General features: G+C 39.8%; 1 pseudogene; it reads right to left on the bottom strand.

The window, feature by feature from the left end:
- Nucleotides 1-1,901: 1,901 nt before the first annotated feature.
- LOC114657670 (uncharacterized protein K02A2.6-like) lies at nucleotides 1,902-4,288 on the bottom strand (annotated as a pseudogene).
- Nucleotides 4,289-10,214: the final 5,926 nt, after the last annotated feature.

Raw genomic sequence — 10,214 nt, 5'->3', positions numbered from 1 at the left:
GATAAATCAAATTCCTGTCTGTTGACTGACTGTGTGCAGTTTGCCACTTCCTAACTTTTAATGTTTAACCCATGTCTGGTGCCCTTGCGGAAGGAGAAGATATGCAAGTTGTAGGGGTACCCAACAAAAAGGAATCAAACATTATAAATTAACTTCATATATGCAGAGTGCTGATTTTGGGGAGGGCGGCACGGTGGCGCAGTGGTAGCGCTGCTGCCTCGCAGTTAGGAGACCCGGGTCCGCTTCCCGGGTCCTCCCTGCGCGGAGTTTGCATGTTCTCCCCGTGTCTGCGTGGGTTTCCTCCCACAGTCCAAAGACATGCAGGTTAGGTGCATTGGCGATTCTAAATTGGCCCTAGTGTGTGCTTGGTGTGTAGGTGTATTTGTGTGTGTCCTGCGGTGGGTTGGCACCCTGCCCGGGATTGGTTCCCTGCCTTGTGTGCCCTGTGTTGGCTGGGATTGGCTCCAGCAGACCCCCGTGACCCTGTGTTCGGATTCAGCGGGTTGGAAAATGGATGGATGGATGATTTTGGGAAAGTTCACTATCTATATACATAAAGAAAAATTGAAATAAACACTTGGCTACATTATTTGCAGTAACTACTTGAAGTATTTTGTCTTACCCCCTAACTGCACTACTCTTCTAAGACAGGTTAAAATCTAAGTAATCAAAAAAGTCCTCAATGTTAATGTTATGTTGCATGCTACTAATTTCACAAACACACAGACACTGACTTTTTCCGTAATAGTGCGGAGTATCCGACCACACACTTCTTTATTGCCCTAACAAAAAAAACTTCCACAACACAGTGATACTCCATCTCCCCTGGCTTCGTAGGTGCTACCAAACTGCGTAGTAGTCCGTACGTTTTAGGTCCCATTATACTAAACAACACAGGCAATTTCTTCACGGCCGTAATGTCATTAGCCAGTATGTAATGTTCAAAACATTCAATATACGTCGTCCATTGGTCACCAGCGTTCTCAAAGGGATCCATCCGTCCGATTACTCCAGCCATGTCGTCGGCACCTTGCACTCCATGTTAGACTCAGCGGCGGAAAAGAGGCTCCTTTAAGTCTAAACCAGCTCACTAGCTAGCCAATACACAGCGCGGTCGGTTCTTTCGTTGACACATCTCGTCGCCAATTTATGTTATGTTGCATGCTACTAATTTCACAAACACACAGACACTGACTTTTTCCGTAATAGTGCAGAGTATCCGACCACACACTTCTTTATTGCCTTAACAAAAAAAACTCTCTAGTATGCACCACATATCCATTGCTTGGTGCCACCTACTGGTTACTATCGGCAATGTGAAACAGGTACTTTAATACAATACATAACATATCTCCTCCCTGCTAAGATTGATTGTCAATAACAAATATATCTCAGAACTCTGAAAAAGAATATGTCTCTGAACTTGAACAGTCACACACTTGTATGTTCTCCATCTCAGTGGGTGTTCACTCAGCATGGTAGCGTAGTGGTGGTTTAGTGATCCTCACAGGATAACGTCTGACAGTCTCTGTTACCAGAGTATGCTCCGTATTTCGTGAATCAGTGGACTTGGGTGTTTTCGGTGGTATATCTGTCTCTGGAACTTGGTCATTCTTGTCATGGTGAAATGTACTAGGGTGATGTGTGGTGGGGTAGTAACACGGGGGGGTCCACAGGAAGGTTCACTGCAGCCTGCTGAAGCTCTGGATCGGGTCGTATCAGTATCTGGTCCACATGGCGTTTCCATACCCCTTGTTGCCCCACATTTATCTTGTATGACCCTGGTCCAGTCTTCTCCATGACAACACCTTGGGTCCACTTCTCCTCCCCCTTCCTATAATCATGCACGAGGACAGGCTCTCCTGTATCAAACGGTCTGTCCTTGGAGTGTGGTTGGCAGCACTCTTGTTGAGCATCTTGTGACCCGTGCACTACACCAGCAACACTGGGTTTCAGGAAATCCAGCCGTGATCGCAGCTTGCGTCCGAGGAACAACATAGCTGGTGTCTCCTTTGTTGTTGCATGAGGGGTATTGCGGTATGTTAAAAGAAATGTATCCAGGCGTTGTTGCACAAGTGCTGTGCCTCTAGAAGATTTTAAGGAATGTTTGAATGTCTGCACGAAACGCTCGGCCAAGCCATTGGTGGCAGGATGGTACGGTGCTGAGTGAATGTGTTTTACTCTGTTGGACTTCTAGAATGTACTGAAGTGTTCAGAACAGAACTGAGGTCCGTTGTCCCTCACAAAGATGTGTGGAATGCCATATCGACTAAAAAGGCTCCTGAGCACTTGAATGGTCTTACCGGCTGTGGTGTTGTCCATAATATGCACCTCAGGCCACTTGGAATGTGCATCTATCACGACCAAGTACATATTTCCTTCAAATGGACCTGCAAAGTCCACATGTGTCCTTTCCCAGGGACTAGTGGGTCACATCCAAGGGTGTAAAGGTGCTAGCCCAGGCTCTTTTTGCATACTCTGACAAGAGTGGCAGGATTTAGCTTGGAGCTCAATTTGAGAGTCGATGCCAGGCCACTATACATAACTGCATGCCAAGCTTTTCATTCGCACTATACCTGGATGTGCTATATGGAGCTCTTTCAGAACCCGAGGGCGCAGTTTTGATGGAACAATCACTCTCACACCCCACATGAGGCATCCCAGTTGTATTGTGAGATAATGCCGGCGCAGTAAGTAGGGTGCCAGTTCTTCATCTGCATCCTTTGCAGCTGGAAAATGCCCAGTGGTGACCATTTCCACAACACGAGATAAAGTGCCGTCTGATCTCGATATCACTAACTGGTAGGGTGTCCAACTGAGACGTGTAAAATACGTCTACTGCGCTTAGTTTCTCTTCATGAGCATGGGGGATTGGTAAGAGTGAAAGACCATCAGCATTTGCATGTAATGCACCTTTCCGATATTGAATGGTGTAATCCTGGGCAGACAGGAGGAGTGCCCAATGCTGCATTCGGGTGGCAGCCATTGACGGCGTACTTTTCAATGGGCTCAAGATGGAGGTTAATGGGCGATGGTCCGTGAGCAGCGTGAACTTGTTACCATAGAGATACTGGTGGAACTTGCGTACTCCAAAGACTGTCGCTAGGGCCTCCCTCTCGATCTGAGCATAATTTTGTTCCGCTTTACTAAGAGTTCGTGATGCATAGGCTATCGGTTTTTCTTTGCCATCAGGCATGATGTGCGAGAGCACAGCTTTGACCCCAAGGGGCAGTTCTGGATGATAATGAGTCAATACCTCCTGCGATACTAGGAGTAATTTAGCTTCCTGGAAAGCAGACTCACAGGCTGATGTCCACTGCCATCGCTTCTCCTTATTTAGCAGTTCATTCAGTGGTTTCAAGATAGTGTACAGGTCAGGGATGAAACGTCCATAGTAGTTTAACATTCCCAGAAAAGAACGTAATTGACTAACCTCTTGTGGTGCTGGGGCCTCCACAATGGCACGCACCTTTTCTGGCGATTTGTGAAGTCCTGCTGCATCAATTATGTGACCCAAATATTCCACAGACTCCTGGAAGAACAAGCACTTCTCTTGCTTGAGATGCAGGCCATACTCCTCTAGCCTACCCAGAACTGTATCCAGAGTTTTGAGGTGGATCTGCTCATCAGGGCCACTCACAAGGATGTCATCCAGGTAAGAGTGAGTATACACCAGTCCGAGAAGCACTTGGTCCATAGCCTTCTGAAATAAAGCGGGTGATGACGCTACACCAAAGGGTAAGCGATTAAAACAGAATAGTCCTTTTTGTGTTGAGATAGTCAGCAGCTTCCTAGACTTCTCTTCCACCTCCATCTGTAGATAGGCATTTGACAAGTCTAATTTACTAAAGCGTTGACCACCTGCTAGAGAGGCAAAAAGGTCCTCAATGCGTGGAATCGGGTATTTATCCACACAGAGAGCTGGGTTAAGTGTAACTTTGAAATCCCCACAAAGTCTAATTGTGCCATCCTTTTTGCTTACAGGCACCACGGGTGTGGCCCAGTCACTGTGCTCCACTGGTGAGATCACTCCAAGCGCAGTCAGGCGTTTTAATTCAGCCTCCACTCAAGGTCGAAGAGCATAAGGGACGTTCCATGGTGGACAGAATTTGGGTGCACTGTTAGGTCTGAGAGTCAGTCTGGCCTTAATTCCTTTCATTGTGCCTAGCTTTTTAAAGAAAACAGCGGAGTGTCTCTTTGACACAGACTCCAAGTTTTCTTTTTTTCTTTGGTCAATGGCATGCACCATCTTTAAGTCTTTCCAGTTCAGTTTAATAACTCTCACCATTCTCTACCAAACAGTGGGGGTGCATCTACTTTCACTACATACAAAGGCAACTTAGCACACTGATTATTTAATTTGACCTGCACTTTGATAATCCTTTCTGGTGCCAGTGGCTCCCCAGTGTATGTCTTTAGCATGATATCCGTAGGTTGCAGAGCCACTTGGCTCAGTGTGCTTCTGTACTGCTCCCAAGGAATCAAAGACACTGCAGCTCCAGTATCCAATTCCATTTCCATTTTCTTCCCATTTACTATAGGCAGCACGGAAATTTCGTGAATATTTGCCTTTTTGAGACAAAGAATACAGTCCTAACTCATTGTCAGTATCAGATTTATTTCCTTCACTCTCACTTTCATCTTTCTCTGCCTCAACCTGATGAATTCTCTTCTTATTAGTTTGCATCCTTCGCTTAATGGCATTATCCTTTTGAGTAAGATCTCCCACTTTCCATTTCTTTCCTCTGTCCTGATAGCTTTTGGTTTTGTTCCTACACATGTTCTTAGTGTGGCCTTTTTTCCACACTGGTGGCAGTCACGGTCTTTATACCAACAATCATCATCAGTATGATTCATTTTCCCGCAACGGCGGCACTTGTCACAGTTTTTAGAAAGCACCGCGTTCACTTTAAGGGAAGCACTTAACTGCTGCACGTCGCGCGCTGCTGTCTCCGCGGAAACTGCGTAATCCACTGCTTTCTGAAACGTGAGATCTTTCTCAGTCAAAAGGCGCTTCTGAACATTCTCGTAGTGCGTCTTCCAAATATGCACCAAACTCACAATGTTCCGAAAGACTTTTCAGCACTGCTACGTACTGTGCTATCGTTTCCCCTTCCCCCTGATTACGCTTGTGGAACCGATATCTCTCTGCTATCACAAGTGGTTTCGGGGCGAAATGGGCTTGTAAAACTTCCACAATACAGTGATACTCCATCTCCCCTGGCTTCGTAGGCGCTACCAAACTGCGTAGTAGTCCGTACGTTTTAGGTCCCATTACACTAAACAACACAGGCAATTTCTTCGCGGCCGTAATGTCATTAGCCAGTATGTAATGTTTAAAACATTCAATATACGTCGTCCATTGGTCACCAGTGTTCTTGAAGGGATCCATCCGTCCGATTACTCCAGTCATGTCGTCGGCACCTTGCACTCCATGTTAGACTCAGCGGCGGAAAAGAGGCTCCTTTAAGTCTAAACCAGCTCACTAGCTAGCCAATACACAGCGCGGTCGGTTCTTTCGTTGACACATCTCGTCACCAATTTATGTTATGTTGCATGCTACTAATTTCACAAACACACAGACACTGACTTTTTCCGTAATAGTGCGGAGTACCCGACCACACACTTCTTTATTGCCTTAACAAAAAAAACTCTCTAGTATGCACCACATATCCATTGCTTGGTGCCACCTACTGGTTACTATCGGCAATGTGAAACAGGTACTTTAATACAATACATAACAGTTAACATTTGCAGTGAATTGTTAATGTTAATGTTTTTGATACATCATCTATTGAAATGACAAATGCAGTGCCTTTTATTACTTAAAATATTTATGAATGTCATAGTTGGAATGACAGAGACATAGCAACCAGACTTACACACAGGCCAATAATTTCCAACTGCATAGTTGTAGTTTATTGGTGGAAATGAGTAGATTTCACCGCTGGTCTAGGGTAGCAGTTAAAGACCAGTAGTGTACACGGTTAATATTTAAGGTAACATTCGGTGTAAGTACTGTTAAAGTTAGGTGTTAGTGTGGTTAGAGTGTAGTATATATGGTTCAGATTAGAATTTATTTGGTTGAGCCTCAGGCTGACTCAATGAAGAGCCCCTCACAGCTCCTACATGCACCTATTTTTATGTAACAAACATGGTTATGGTTAGGGACTAGTTTAGCTAAGGTTTAATTAGTGTGGTTATGGTGTACTTTGAATGGTTAAGATTAGGGTAACTTAAGGTTCAGATTAGTGTGGTTAGGGCATAGAATAAACAGTTAAGATTGAGGGTAACTTAAGGATGTGAGTTAGTATTGTTCAGGTTTGTGGTTTTTGTGGTTAGCGTGTAGTACAGAAGTGACATAACGCAACTTGTGCCATGAATCTGCTGGTCTAGAAGTGCCTCCGTAGACTTGTGGTGATGTAGGACTCTGCAGTTGGATGTTTTTCACACAGACAGACACGCAGACACTTATCCTTTTATTAAGGTAGATAATAATGACTTTTGGATCTCAGTTCCCCATGGTTTGAGTGAGTGAAGATATGCAGCAGTGTATTCATGATGAATGGATGAATAGGCAGAAGAACAGAGTAAAAATGAATGCGTGCCATTTTTACTTCCATCTTGAAAATTTTAAATGTTTGAATAAATCATTTTCTCTGTTGATAGGACATAGCTAATTTATGAATGAATTTAGACAAATTTAATAACACAAAATGGTGTCGTAGGGTCTCTTTAATTAACCATTCATAGAAAGTAGTATACTTAACTAATCTACAATCAACTTATTATGGACACAATTAAGCAACCTATACATTCAGTATATATAAATGAGATTAGATTGCACCCATGTGCATATGACTATGAAAAAGAAGCACATGCCTTGAATTTTCTGTAAAGAATTCTTTCCCAAAAGAAATCTCAAGGACAAGATTCCCACACGTTTACCTGCACCATGAAAGGGAGTCTTACATTTCTTGACCAATGATACCACAAAAAAATGTAGAAGAAAAAAAATAACAAAAACTGGATTGCTTCTACATGGGCTATGAAAGTTTTCAAACATTTTTCTGTAATATTTGTTTCTATTTCTTTTACTTTCTATAATTTCAGAATGGAGTTAAATACATACACATACAAAGAAATATTACAATTTTACAAAACAATCTGTTTTGCTGCTGTGGCAATGCATTTCAAGTCTTTTTACTTGACTCTGGTTTTCTATGTTATATCTGCTCTGCCAACCTCTTTGTTCAGAACAGGTTCATTGGGCAGTTGGGACTGTGTTGGCACCAATGAATAGAACTGGCCATGGACAGGACACCAGAGCATCAAATGACACACTGCCTTCCATGGGATCAATTCAAAGTTGTGAATTATTGTAAATACATTTTTCTGAAAAGAGTGAAAAAAGCAGAATCCCAGAAGGGAATCCAAATAAGTCTAAGTAAAATTATATCATTTTATTAAATAAATCCTACGATATGTCATTTTTTCAAGTGAAAAGACGTAATTTGTTACATTTCCATACCTTTGTATTACAGGAGACAAATATCTTATGTGTGATTTTTTAAGGACAGAAAAAGATTTTCTTCTGTTTGCCAGATTTTTTACTTTCATTTTGGAAAGTGTGGCAGCCAAAATCATAATGCCATTTCAAAAAATGTTGAAGACACAAGCTCCTTTAATTTGTTTTGCAAAGAAAACACACAGTGAATAGTCCATTAATGTTTATTTTTATTGTTAATTTATTATTTTAAAGTAAAGGTAATTATTTCACAATCAGAAATGAATGTGTTCTTATGCAGATAAAACATTTGGGCAGTAACAAAGAAAAATGCTCTCATGCATAAACTAAACACAAAGAATTTTAATTTCTTCATTTTGATCTAGTTAATCGAATACATTTCTTGTTGAGTTATTCTTTCTCATTAAACAGAATAACTTCAGATACATATAAACCATTTATTATATTCATTTAACAATGCACTTGTCAAACTTCTGAGAAATAATTATTGAGAGAATGAGCAGGACTGTCAAAAATTACATCAGGCTTTTTAAAGACAGGTTCTGTTTATACAGTAGTAGATAACTGATTTTTCCAATTTAATCATAAATTGTAGATTTACTTTATCTTTAGTGCACATACAGTAGAACCCCAATTATTAATGCCCTGTTCAGCTGAGGTTCCTCATTATCTGAGGAAAACCTCTAACTGTACTACACTACTTCTCTTATAATTAATAAAAGCTTTACTGTGAATACTGAGGACTGCACAGAACATCCATACAAGATTTCTCATACAGACATTCTAAATGCAATTGAAAAAGCGTTTTTATATAATGAATAGCAGGAGGATGCTACAACTGTCTACAGCCTATGCTATGGAGACTGCAGAACATTGCAACAATGACAGCAAATATACTGTATAAAACAAAAAAATCTGAAGCACTTTTTAAAGAAAATTTAAAACGATTAAATATATTACAAAATTAATTGTTTTTGTTACCTTTTATCATTTTATTTTTAACTTCATTGTGAGACATTATATTAAAACTAGCTGTGAAACCATGGATTCTGGCACTTCAATCAATGAATCTCATCGGTTGTACATTTGCAGCTAAGTGAGGTTCTCTTTCCTCGGCGGTTTTGTTTTGCCGACGTACTCACCTCCATTTTCTATCAGCAGCTAAGGGAGTTTCTCTCTTGCCGGAGGTTTTGTATTGCCGATGTGCTTGCTTGTGTATTAGCAGGTAAGTTAGTTTCTCTTTTCTCGCTGGTTTCACTTTTGCGAAAGAGTCGCTTTCTTTGAGTTTCTTCTGTAGCCTCACATTTCCGGGCAGCCTCGCACTTCTGGGCCGGACAGACAAACACAAACACTTCCAGGTGTAGACGTTTATATATAAGATATACAGTAACTACTATCAAACACATTTTTATTCTTAAAACTATTGTACGTATTAGCTGTACAATAAATGTCGTACCACAAAAGTAAGTATGAATGTGTAGTTTTCTTTGTTTTAATATAACATTAAATTCACTGAGGTATGAAAAATGGCAAAATCTTTAAAAATTTTTAATCAGAAATAGCCGTGGTCATCTGTTACATTTAAGTTTTCAGTTATCTGAGGTAGTATCAGTCCACATTATGTTTGATAGCCGGCATCCAAGTGTTTTTCGAAAAACAGAGTTCAAATCATACAAATAAGGTGTGTTATATCACATCAACTTATATTGAAATCATTCTATTAAAATAAGAATTTTATTGCTTGATAAACTAAGTTATCCATTATCAGGGCAAATCTGAATTTTTGATGGAACAATTGGCTCAACTGATTCTTCTTTTATTTGAGTTGGTAGAATGACTGCCTCTTTCCTATCATCTGTAATCATCTCTTTTGTTGTCTTTATGTATAAGTTGAAATTTTTACCAGAGCACCACTTCATAAAATTTGAATTCTCATTACCTTGTATCAGTTCAGTCTTCATTAGATTTTGAGTGTGCTTCAGATATTCAGTGTGGTAGTCGTACTTAAAGGGTTTACCTTGAATGATCCATTGCTCTTCATGGATGTATTGGCTAATATCTGTCTGGTATTCTGAAGTGTTTTGTGTATCCCAATTTAGTAAGATGCTTTGTTTGCTATTAAGTTATTAATAGTATATCAGATTGCACTGTGAGACTGTCGTTTGATGTGAATAATGGTGCAACCCGCTTTTCTGATAGTATCTGGAAGTTTGAAAACATCATATCAACACAATTTTAAAATGTTATTATATGATTGATAAAAATTCCATTCAGTGAATTATAAGTGAATTTTTAATTTTTTGTTAATATATTTTTCAATTTTATTTAACAGGTTATTCATAACACAGGAGAAAATGTCTACATTTTTTACTAATTTAAATTCTTATTTACTCATTTATTTCCATACTAGCAAAATACCCGCGCTTCGCAGCGGAGAAGTAGTGTGTTAAAGACGTTATGAAAAAGAAAAGGAAACACTTTAAAAATAATGTAACATGATTGTCAATGTAATTGTGTTGTTATTGTTATGAGTGTTGGTTTTATATATATATATATATATATATATATATATATATATATATATATATATATATATATATATATATATACATACACACACACACACACATATATATACATATACACATATATACATATCTACATATACACATATCTACATATATTT

Source organism: Erpetoichthys calabaricus, chromosome 9 (assembly GCF_900747795.2).
Source record: "Erpetoichthys calabaricus chromosome 9, fErpCal1.3, whole genome shotgun sequence".
NCBI lineage: Eukaryota > Metazoa > Chordata > Cladistia > Polypteriformes > Polypteridae > Erpetoichthys > Erpetoichthys calabaricus.
This window is presented reverse-complemented; position numbering and strand designations above follow the sequence as displayed.